We start from the raw sequence: 12,163 nt of genomic DNA, 5'->3' as shown, positions 1-12,163 counted from the left end.
CACTGAAGTCAATAGCTTTACCCATTTCTCCTTCCTAGGGAGCTCTGTGCAGGATGGATTGGCTTTGCCTGTTGCTGGAGCAGCAGCAGCAACACCTTCAGACATCGGACACTGAGCCATGCCTGCAGCTACACCGCACTGACATGAGATCCTCACTGGGTTGTATCAGTAATTTGACAAGCGACTTTCACAAAAGCACAAAAATTCTGCAGGAAGTGGAGCATGCTGCCTCAAAACTCACAGTCTTCCTTTCACTTTGAGCATTGCTCACCCAATGCTGCACAAGTACACAAAGCCACAGCCCTGTATCTTTGCAGCAACCAGATACCATAGTGCCACTTCCTAATCCCCAGGTGTCTCTGGTAGATTTTTCTTAGTGTTACCCTGTACTGCATTCTGAAATGCCTGATGCATTTTATAAAGTGAACTGATACACTCCCTGCTTCTTTCAGAGTGCTGTAACACCTCTGTATGCAGTTACAGACCTTTCCTACTTGACAGTGCGGTAAGGGAAGTAATGCCTGTGCAGGAGACAGAGATTTCCAGGGAATCATGCATAAGCAGCACACTGTGCTCATTATCTCCCAGGAGGAGCTGTGGCCCCTAATTGCCTACAAGACACCAAAAAATCCTCTCCTTCTGCCACAGTTCCCATAGCTGCTGCACTCCAATTACTGAGCCCAGGGGTGCGGGACCACCTCCAGGTGTGAACCTCAGCACGGTCACCAGGAGAGCAGTCCAGAAGATGCCCTAAAAATCCGGGAGCTCTGCCTGCCTTTAACTCCGTGAACCAGCTTTAAATTAGCGTCACAGCATGGATTGCTACCCTTGATTCTGTCAAGTGCGAGTTAGCTTTGTTTTAGCCTAATACCATGGAATCACGGAGTACTCAAAGTTGGAAGGGACCCACAGGGATCATTGAGTCCAGTTCCTGGCTCCACAAAGGCGTCCCAAAATTCAACCCCTATGTCTGAGAGCAGTGTCCAAACGCTCCTTGAACTCCAGCAGCTCCGCGCCGTGCCCACAGCCCCGGGCAGCCCGTTCCGCGCCCACCGCCCCCTGGTGCAGCGCCTTTCCCGAGCCCCTTTTCCCGCCCCTCCCCTGACGCAGCTCCATGCCGTTCCCTCGGGCCCTGTCGCTGTCACACAGAGCAGAGCTCAGCGCTGCCCCTCCGCTCCCTGTGAGGAGCTGCAGCCGCCATCACGCCTCCCCTCGGCTCCTCTGCTCTGGGCTGAGCAAACACAGGGTCCTCAGCCGCTCCTTATACGTCTTCTCATACAGCTGTGAGAATTACTTACAGTGAACATGGTTTATGTATTAATAATAATTAACTTCTAATTGGTCTGTTGTCTTGGTGTTTATTAAGGAGAAAACTGAAATAAACTGAAATAAATCCTAAATGCTAAATGGAAGACTCTTTACCCTTTAATCATCTACAGATGTTTAAAAATATTTCCACTTTTTTACAGCAGACAACAATCTAGAATAATGGTGACATTGCCCGCTGGGACTCTTCCACAGGCTCTTAGCACCAAGCTGTGCTCTGGCTTCAGGGTGTCACAAACAGGTCTGAGCCCCTCGTTACGCTGACAGCGCCCAAGCACAGCCTTCTCACAGGCACCAGGTGAAGCCCAGAACTAATGTCAGCCTTTGGGTACATGATTAGTACTTCGGTTCTCTTTTACCTGACATTATGCTCCATTAAGTGCCTACTGACGTGCTAGAGGGAAGGGATGCCATCCACAGGGACCTGGACAGGCTTGGGAGGTGAGCCCACGCCGACCTCATGAAGTTCAGCAATACCAAGTGCAAGCTCCTGCACCTGGGTCAGGGCAATCCCAAACACAGATACAGGTTGGGTGGAGAATGGCTTGAAAGCAGCCTTGAGGAGAAGGATTTGGGAGTGTCGGTTGATGAAAAACTCAACAATGCACACTTGCAGCCCAGAAGGCCAACCACATCCTGGGTTACATCAAGAGAAGGGTGACCAGCAGGTCAAGGGAGGTGATTCGGCCCCTCTGCTCCTCTGCTCTTGTGAGACCCCATCTGGAGGACTGTGTCCAGTTCTGTAGCCCTTAACATGAGAAGGATATGGAGCTGTTAAAGCAGGTCCAGAGGAGGGCCACAAAGATGATCAGAGGGCTGGAGCACCTCCCCTGCAAGGACAGGCTGAGAGAAGGCTCTGGGGGAACCTTATAGTGGCCTTCCAGTGCCTTAAGGGGCCTACAGGAAAGCTGGAAAGGGACTTTTTTATCAGGGCAGGTAGTGAGAGGACAAAGGGAAATGGCTTTAAACTGGAAGAGTACAAATTTAGACTAGATATTAGGAGCAAATTATTCACTGTGAGGGTGGTGAAACACTGGAACAGGTTGCCCAGTGAAGCTGTGTCTGCCTCCTTCCTGAAAGCACTGAAGGCCAGGCTGGATGGGGCTGTGAGCAACCTGGTCTAGAGGGGGGTGTCCCTGCCTACAGCAGGGGGTTGGAATTGCAGGATCATAAAGGTTCCTTCCAACGCAAACCAGTCTGTGATTCTACTGCATATGTTGTGATTCTCAACCGGCAGAAGAATGTGAAGTACTCTGGCTCTCAGGCACGGAGCTGAGGTGGGTGGCGGCTCCTCGCTGGGAGTTTTTGGGCGAGCTGCCTTCCGCCCGCCGCCGGGAAAGGAGCTGTTCCGTTCCGTACTGCGGAACTCGCCTGAACCAGAAGCATACGGAACAAAACCAGTCCGGAATTCTGAGACATTCCAGGTTAATATGTGCCACCACAGATTTTATTTCATTTCATTTGCTGTAATACAAGATGAGATCCCTCGTTTACATTTTTTAATTAATTTTGCGTTAAGTAATTACTAACTCTTCAGCAAGCTCGAAGGTCCCGGGGGCGCAGAGAGCGGCGGCCGGGCACGTTGAGCAGAGCCGTGCTGCCCCCTAGCGGCAGCCGGGGGGGGACGCGGGAGGCGCTGCCAGAGCGGGGAGGGTTTGCGTTTGCAGAGGTCGAGGAGAAGAAAAACAGTGCGCACGTAAGCGGCTGTGTCTCTCTACGAAGCTGGAGGAAAATCTGCGTATTAACTTACACGGGGGAGCCATCAAGTGTGAGAACTTCTACATTCAATAAAGTTGAATGTACAAAGACATCTGGGTAGATATGGACCAGAACTTCACCTAACGTTTGAAAGGCATTTCCCAGGGCTGTGCCCAGCACTCCCGCGGCCAGGCTCCTGCACTCCCCAGGGGCACAGACACTAACTCCCTATTATCTTCTCAGGGAACAAGTGGTCAGTGATGACATTTTTTTCTCTCTTGGCACATGGCAGGCTTTGCAGTGTACTCGATGACAAAATATATGGGCTCTCTCTGTTTACTGTAGAATAAAATAATAGAATCATAGGATAGAATAGCTTGGATTGGAAGGGACCTCAATGATCATCAAGCTCCAACACCCCTTCTACATGCAGGGCCACCATTACATGTGGAGATATGGAGATACCTAACACTAGACCAGGCTGCGCAGGGCCCCATCCAACCTGGCCTTGAACACCTTCAGGGACGGGGCATCCATGACCTCTCTGGGCAGCCTGTTCCAGCACCTCACCACTCTCTCTGTAAAGAACTTCTCCCTGATATCCAACCTAAATTTTCCTTCCCTTAACTTAAAACCATTTCCCCTTGTCCTGCCATGATCTACCCTGTAATTTCATCAATGAATTTTTAAAAGCTTTCTATTTTTTCCACATTCTTGATCCCTAAAATTTTTCCAGATCTATTAAAATCCAATATAAACATGACCTTGTAGAATATATCTTTTGTGGATTTCCTCATAGTAATCCATATATCAGACTGAATACCATTGTTCTAGAACTATGCTTTTTGGGTTCAGTTCATTCTTACATCCTTTTTCCAATGGTTGCTAATTTTCACCATTTCCTTTCCCATCTCTCATCTTCTCTCAGTATTTCCATACTGTGTTTTGTTCAGTCCATTAAATCCTGCACCAAGAAAATACAGCACTTCAAGCTTGGTCAGTGGACAGAGGTGGTCTGCACTAATCGTACAGCTCAACATGAAGAAACTGGCAGGAGGCCTCTCTATCACCTGAAACACCAGGGGATGCCTCTCATGACAGCTAGCTAAGAAGAATCTGTCAATCAATCGCACCTGAAGATTTATATTCTATGCAGCAGAATAATTTGGCTAGCAGATCCCTGCTCAAGGAACGCTCAGACTCAGCAAGGTGAAGATTGGAGAAACAGGCACGGTAGCAAAGCTGTAAGGAGCTCAGGGGCTGAGCTGCCCATAGGGCAATGTGACTTGTACAGAGATCACAGAATCACAGAATCACAGAATCACCCGGGTTGGAAGGGACCTCAAGGATCATGTAGTTCCAACCCCCCTGCCCAGCAGGGCCACCAAACGTACACATTCAGATCAGGTTGCCCAGGACCCCGTCCAACCTGGCCTTGAACACGTCCAAGGACGGGGCATCCACAACCTCCCTGGGCAGCCCGTTCCAGGGCCTAACTACTCTCCTTGTGAAGAACTTCCCCCTAACATCCAACCTAAATCTTTCCTCCTTCAACTTGGATCCATTTCCCCTAGTCCTGCTGTTGTCAGCCCTTCTGAAGAGTTTACTCCCCTCCTGGGTGTAGGTTCCCTTCAGGTATTGATAGGCTGCAATGAGGTCACCCCGCAGCCTTCTCTTCTCCAGGCTGAACAAGCCCAACTCCCTCAGCCTGTCCTCATAGGGGAGGTGCTCCAGCCCCCTGATCATCTTAGTCGCCCTCCTCTGGACCCTTTCCAAGATCTCTATATCTTTCTTGTACTGAGGGCTCCACACCTGGACACAGTACTCCAGGTGGGGCCTCACAAGAGCCGAGTAGAGAGGGACAATCACCTCCCTCTCCCTGCTGACCACCCCTCTCCTGATGGAGCCCAGGATCCCATTTGCCTTTCGAGCTGCCAGAGCGCACTGCTGGCTCATATTTTAATATACTTGTAGTGCTAACTTGTTGCTGGTATTGAGTTATACACTTCTTGTACCTGAAGTGGATGTATTTCATTTAAGCCTTGGCATCCATATCCAGACCATGAATTCTATTTATCCAGTACCCCTTTTTTGCTGCTGGAGGGAAACTTTCCAGCCTCAGAGAAAGTAATCAAAATCTGGAGATGAACCCATTAGTATTACACCACTCTGTTTCTTCCTGGACTCTAGCCTCATGAAGATAACAAGACTTCACTCCAGTTTCTCCACTTTTTTTTGTCCCAGCAGGTCCCCTGTCCCTTCTTGGCAAGAATACTGCCAATTATTCTATTTTTATTGCAACTTTCTGACAACAGATGTGATTGTGAAAGCCAAAATCAGTGATTCAGGATTTCTCAATTATAAGGTAAGGATCTATTTCGTTTGTCTGCTCGCTTTTTGTGTGTGTGTTTTTAAAACATTCACAATCATGATGAAAAGCAAAAAATATACTCATCACACATTCTAAAGGTTTCCAAGCCAGAAAGCAAATAAAAAGAACTCAAAGCTCAACTCAATACATAAATCTCATTATTTTTAAATCAGTCTCATGCTACTTTGCAGTCTGATTCACTGTGTTTTAATGCTGAGATCTGCAGTAACCAGCTAACAAGAGTCCTCTTCCTGGTGTGTGGAGAAGAACGTGCCAGCCAGATGTCGTCCCAGGCCAGGAGATGAAGTACCACTGCAAACATGAAAACAAGCTGTCAGTCCAAGCTGCCTAATGCAGTGCCTGCTGGGCCTGTGCCAGCAAACAAATGCCTGAAGCAGAAGTTTTCCCAGTTCTTACTCCTGTTCTCTCCCTTTTCAGCATGCTTCTATGTTAGGATTTTACAGATGAGACTTCTGAACAACAATTCATAACTTAAGTTGTCTTTCCTATGTCTTCTCCTCCCCCCCAGACAACAGATGGTTAGTATCAACAAGAGTCCTTTAAAGCAAAGTTTATTGAATACAACAGGAAGCAAAGGAATACTTTACAGATGGAATGATTATCCCAGAAGGTTAAAGGAGAAGTATTTCTGAAGACAGAGCAAACCAGAGCCCCATACAGAAAGTCCCAGACCAAGACTCATCATTTGCAGATTGTGGCAGCTAGATGAGAAGCCCAATGATGCCTCCAAGTTCCCCGGGGGAGCCAATAACAAGTGAAGGCCATGTCAAATACACTGATCTGCTACAGTTTAGTAAAGATTTGGGGTCATCACAGAAGGAATTGACAGAAAATCAATAGGGATTAAGCTCCAAGACCCAGGACTTCACTGTCTGAGTAAGCAGTGAAGCACAGAAGCAGATGTGTTACTAGAAACGTTTATTTACTCAGTAAGCTGCAGCTATTAGAGATCAATATAATCCTTTTACAGGGACTGGATACTGCTTTTTCCTTGAAGACAAGCAACTGAACTATTCAATACCGGTGCAATTTCTATCTTCATGTATGCCCATCCATGTAGTCTTGGTGATCATTGCTCTGTTATATGCAGGGATTAGTCCACCCTAGCCAGCCCTATCTAGAACTGCAGTAGTCCCAGTGTCCCAATTAGGTCCCCCTTACTAGACAGATGTAGAGAAATTTGTCCTCTGTAATGTGAAGTCTGCAGCAATTTCATGAAAGAACGAGCCCCAGACATAATTTTGCCTGGGCTATCTGATGTGCTAAAAATCCTGCCAAATCACTGACCTTGTGGTGTCAGGGCTGTTATAGAGCTAAGCATGTGCTCCTGTGCAAAGGAGCAATCTTGCCTGTTCCCATCACCTCTCCTCTATCAGTCCTAGTACTTATTTATCTGCATGGTCAGCCACTCCAGCAAGCTGATTCAACTCACTCTATGGCCACATGGTTACCACCAGTACCAGTGTGTTGAGGAGTGCCAATATGGGGACAGCCTGCAGTACATCAGCATATTTAGTTCATGAAATCTGCACCATGTGTGCATAGTAAATCTGGTGCATCTCAACCCCTTCATGATACTTCTTGTGTGTGGAACTCACCCGGCGCTTGCATGGTAAATCCAAAGCATTCCAACACATCAGTCTTGAAGGGCACATGCTCTCAGTGCTCATCTCAGTGTGACCACTAATTCTACCTGATATGCACAGGCTGCGAAGGATAATTCTGGGCACCTACACAGCACATACAAAATGTGCTCATTTGTTTCCTAGGCTCTGGGTTGCTCATTTATCTATGGGAAGCTAAGTTCTACCTAGAGCAACAATAATTGCACCCATACTTCTGTCTGCAATATCCCAAATTTCCTGCCTTTACCTCCCCATGTGGAATCATAGAATCAAAAATACTGAAAAGACCACTAAGACCACTTAGTCCAACCATCAGCCCATCTCCACCATGCCCACTAATCCATGTTCCTCAGTGCCACATCTCCACATTTCTTGAACACCTCTAGGGACAGTGACTCCACCATCTCCCTGGGCAACCTGTGCCAGTGCCTCACCACTCCTTCTGAGAAGAAATTGTTCCTGTGTCCAACCTGAACCTCCCCTGGTGCAACTTGAGGTCATCCCCTCTCATATTATCACTGTTACATGGGAGAAGAGGCCGACCCCCACCTTGCCACAACTTTCAGGCAGTTGTAGAGAGTGGTAAGGTCTCCTCTGAGCCTCCTCTTCTCCAGACTGAACCATCCCAGTTCCCTCATCCAATCCCCATAATGCTTGTGCTCCAACACAAGATGTATACCCAGGTCCTGAAAAGGGAACTATTGCCCCTAGCTCTTCACTCCACCTTGCTGCCAGGAGCTACCAAGCCCATCAGAGGGCCAACAGAAAGGAGTTCACCACTAACATATGAGAAGTCTAGTGACTGTCATACACTGTCGATTAAAATGAGTATACACCCAGTACCTGGCAGAAAGAGTTTAGTCTAGTGATTCCTATGAGCACATAAACCAGCAAAGCAGCTAGAAGGAATGAGGAGTCACAGCAGGAGAAAAGTTACTTAAACCAAATGCAGGGGACTATACAGAGGTCCTTTACCAGTGCCTTTCAAACAGTTCACAAAGCAGTCTGCTTTCAGGTGGCATAAAATGTGAATGTAGGATACTTACCGTTAGATGACTGAAAAAAGTACTGCCAAGTTTAATTTTTATATTTTATATGAAAACAGTTTTAGGTGAATCTTCCTGAGCACTGAAGTTGAATGTTTTGGAATTAGGAGAAATAAATTTCAGTCCAGCATGAAAAATGTGCACTGCACTGAACATGGTCTTTCCCCGGTGCATTCTTTCTTCCTTCAGTTTTCATTTCATAGATGTTTGATTCCAGGCAGAGGAACTCTGAGTTCATGAGAAACATGGAAATGAGTCCCAGGGAGAGGATTTTTTCCCTTGTTTTTTCTGCTTAATGTAAGAGTAGGAGAAATAAAAACAACGAGGAGCCAAGCTGCAACCTTTTGCTCCGCACAACTTCCTGAAATTTCTCCTGAGCAAGATGAACAGTGCTGCAGCAAAAACAGCTCGTGCTGAAAATGGCATCTGTGAGTTACTCTGCAGAATTCAGACACAGTCCCATATTTACCCCATCTGCTTCTTCAGGACAAACTACTTGTCTACCCAGGTGTATAATTAGATATAAAGGAGTAATTTAAGAGGAATATCCTCCTAGCTTTTACTAGCCTCACCAGACAAACAATAGAAATCCTGTTTTAAACTAAGGAAGGACAAAATGCACTAAAAGCTACACAGGAAACAGCCCTGAACTGCACGGGATTTGGGCTAAATGATTTTAAGGCTGTGAGCAGATGTCTCTCTTGGAAGCAGCAGAACCAGCTGCTCTCCGTCACCACCCTCGAGCTCAAGCCGACCTTCACCCGCGGCAGCGCAGAGCGTGTCGGTGCTCCGCCAGACAGACCGACCGGGTCAGATTAACCAGTTCAAACCGGGTATTTGAACTGAGCCACGGGAACTTTCCTGCAGGGGATTAGCGCGTTCCTGCAGAGCCTGCCCCGAGCTGACAGCAGATCCGAGGGCATCCCTGGCATCAGAGAGGCAACGAACAGCTGAAAAGGGGCAATGTCTCCATAAGGCGCTGGCCCAGCGCTGCAGACAGCGGCACTGCACAGAGCGGTGCCAGCAAAGCTCTCTGCTCCGGGCCCAGCTGCAGCTGCCCATCACTGCCCGAGTTATAACAGGAGCTGCATTATAGCTTCTGCACTGGGCGAGGAGCAAAGCGGGGCTCAGGAGCAAGGGTGGCCCGCTGACACAGGCCCAGAGGGAGCTACTGAATGGTGGCCATCTGCAGCCTAAGAAGCTCTCTCCTTCCTTGTCTCAATCTGTTTTCACTTTAAGCCCGTTTTACAGTCTGGACTGAACTGGGATTTAGATGTATTTTATGTGGCCGGCACCACCCACCGTGTCTCACAAGGGATGACAGCGCCTGCCACAAGTCATTTACAGGCCAAGAGTGAGTGCAGGCTCCCACAGACTGAAGCGAGGCCTGCTTGTTCCTCCTCACCATGGCTTTTCCCATGACTGTCCAGATCCCTTGGCGGTCCCTTCCCTGCCCTGTGGCAACTTCAGCTCCTCCATACAGGCTGAACAAGCTTTAGATGCTTTCTTCAGAGTCTGGAATGTCGTTATGAATCCCAGAGCCATGCAGAGGTACAGGGAGCAAACCCACCCAAGCCCCGGTGGCCTGCTGCTGCCTGGGACTAGAGCTGATGGCACCAGAGTCCAGCAGGACACCTGGAGGAGGGGGCACATGCCAGCCACCAAGCCTTGAAACAGCCTTGCTGAGGGCACCTCATCTCCTCAGACTTCCCATTTGTATCCTCCTGTCACTGGACTGTATAATTCCACAGATTAAAGGGTTTTTGTTTGTTTGTTTTCCCCAGTGAATCTAAGGGAGCAAGGAACACAGCTCCTAAAACCTTCACTGCACTGCACTATATATGGCCACAGATCACCACTCTGTGCAAATAGAAGAGCATGCAGAGTTTGTACAGTTTAAGCCTCATTACCTTCTTGGTATCAAACAAGAGCCCGATTCAGACTGTCTCACCAGGAACTGACTTGTTAAAAACCACAAGGTAAAAATCAAACACAACAGCTTCATCTGCTCAAGAAAATAGTGAGAGTGGATTCTTTGTATCTAATCCACTGATGAAAGAAGAGATACGTGGATTGGGCCAGTAGAGCTGAAAGCCCCATCAACAAGGACTAATATAATCCAGTCCTATACATTTTTAACCTGCTCAGCCCTGCCCTCTTATAAAACAGGCATTTCAGCTGCTGTATTTCTGTTAATTGGATGTGTTCTTAAACGTACATGAGGAAAACCACATTAAAGCCTCTCATGATTCCAGATAAGATTTACAGTTAGCACATGTAAGTGAAATGTCACTCAGGCCAAAGGAATTGTTCCTCCTTTGTCTGCTACTGCAATCCCTGAACTTGATCCTACATTTCCATACTCCCACAAGTTTAGTGAGGACTCTTAACACACTGCTGCAACCCCACCTCAGCAGCCTGCTGCCCTCCTGCCTCGGAACTGGCACAGGGGCAGCTCCGTCTCAGCCAGCCTTTGCTGTGGCTCTGGCTCAGATTTCCCGCTGCTGAAACTCTTGCCCTTTTCCATCAGATCCTTGCGTGCTTAGTGGGCTGTAGGGAAAAAGAGACAGGGAGTGTCTCGCTTGGGTGGGAAGGGAGGCCTGAGTTCCTGTCGTTTCCCCTGTGATTATTTCAAGATTTTTCAGTAACAGTCTTTACAGGATGGGCTGGGACGTTTTATCAGAGTTGCACCAGATTTCGGTAGAACACTTTCCAGTGAGGTCCTTTCCAAACTGGGGCCCTGGGCCAGAGCCTGGAGACGTTGCCTCCCTGCAGCTGAGCACAGCCTCATCAGACTGGTGGATTTAGCCCTGCTGCTGGAGAAAGAAGTCCCCGCTGGTTCTTCCTGTAAAAGAAGGACAGGATTTTTGCTTTTATTTAAGAAATAATACATAGATCTTGACTGATTAAAGGCCACCTTGATGGTGCAAAGATAAATCTCTAGGTCACCTGCATGACAAGGGTAAAGTGCAAAGCTCCGAACTTGTAAAAGAATATAATTTGCTTCTCTCCCAGCTGTCCCTCAAAACTGAGGAGTGACTCCTCAGAGTACCAAATTCTTTTCTTACAGCCACCAGCACACACATTTGAGTTGATGCCTTTTATCTGAACTAGACAATGTCTTTTTCCTACATAAACACTTCTTTGAGTTTTTGGTTCCCCCAGCAGATCCCTCAGGGATCACCAACCTTCTTCCCACACCTCCCATCTCACTATAGCACAGGCAAGCCTGGACTGCTCCTGCTGCAACTCATCAGTATACAGCCTTTAAAGGCAATAAGAACACAAAGGCATTTGAAACTTTCTAAATCACCCTTTGCTTTCCCAAACTCTCTCCTTTTAGCCAGACACACTGAATGGAACAACTCGCCAAGTGAACAGGAAACAACAGCTCCTTCCTGCTCTGCAGCCCCACCCTCCTACAAGGAACTCGCTTTCTGCAGGGCTGGCTTTGGTTACGTTCCAGCACCAGCTGAATGGCGTTCCCATTTGAGCTCGTGTTACTCATTTGTTGCCATCGAAGTTAAGTAAAAGATCGAGAGATCCATAATGTCAGCTTAATCCCAGAAAGCTACAGAACAGCAGCTCTGTGGCATTTGAGGTGGAAATATTTTTCTGTTCAATCTGACTTCCATAGGTATTCTAAATTTCACATACCTGCTTGGATTTTCAGGAGTTTTTATGTGACTCACGACAGCACAGAGAATGAATAACGATCTTAGTTTGGGATATTTTTAGACACAGACTCTTGGGGAAGAACCTCAGCTTTTAAGTATGACGTTATTGTTAGCTTGTTGGGTTTTGTTTTGTTTTGTTTTTCACTTGAGAACACCAAACATTCTCAGATAATCCAAATTTATCCCATCTGCACCCTCTACACGTTTCACATACATTGTGCTCATGAACAGAGATCTCTTGATATGCAAGCATGAATTTGATGGGTGAGAAGCTTTCAGTAGCATCAGGTCTCAAGTGAGCTCAGGCACCTAAGCAGATGTGCAGAAGTAGAGGATCTATCCCATAGGGAAGCAGAATCTGTTAGAGGAAGGAATGGTGCTGTGCCAAAGCCTGGCTGT

At 47.5% G+C, this 12,163-nt stretch overlaps 1 long non-coding RNA gene across 2 annotated transcripts in view; it reads right to left on the bottom strand.

The window, feature by feature from the left end:
* Window positions 1–5,342: 5,342 nt before the first annotated feature.
* Window positions 5,343–12,163, bottom strand: part of LOC128079584 (uncharacterized) — a 46,495-nt gene continuing 39,674 nt past the window's right edge. The window contains exons 2-3 of one of the 2 annotated variants that reach the window (XR_008206214.1): window positions 8,088–10,932; window positions 5,343–5,707 (exon numbers count right to left, since the gene is read on the bottom strand). This is a non-coding gene — a long non-coding RNA (uncharacterized LOC128079584). Of the gene's footprint in view, window positions 10,933–12,163 lie in introns of both variants that reach the window. The other variant, XR_008206215.1, reaches the window with a different exon arrangement.

The sequence above is a fragment of the Tympanuchus pallidicinctus genome, unplaced genomic scaffold, assembly GCF_026119805.1.
Source record: "Tympanuchus pallidicinctus isolate F22 unplaced genomic scaffold, pur_lepc_1.0 scaffold19, whole genome shotgun sequence".
In the NCBI taxonomy this organism is placed as follows: domain Eukaryota; kingdom Metazoa; phylum Chordata; class Aves; order Galliformes; family Phasianidae; genus Tympanuchus; species Tympanuchus pallidicinctus.
This window is presented reverse-complemented; position numbering and strand designations above follow the sequence as displayed.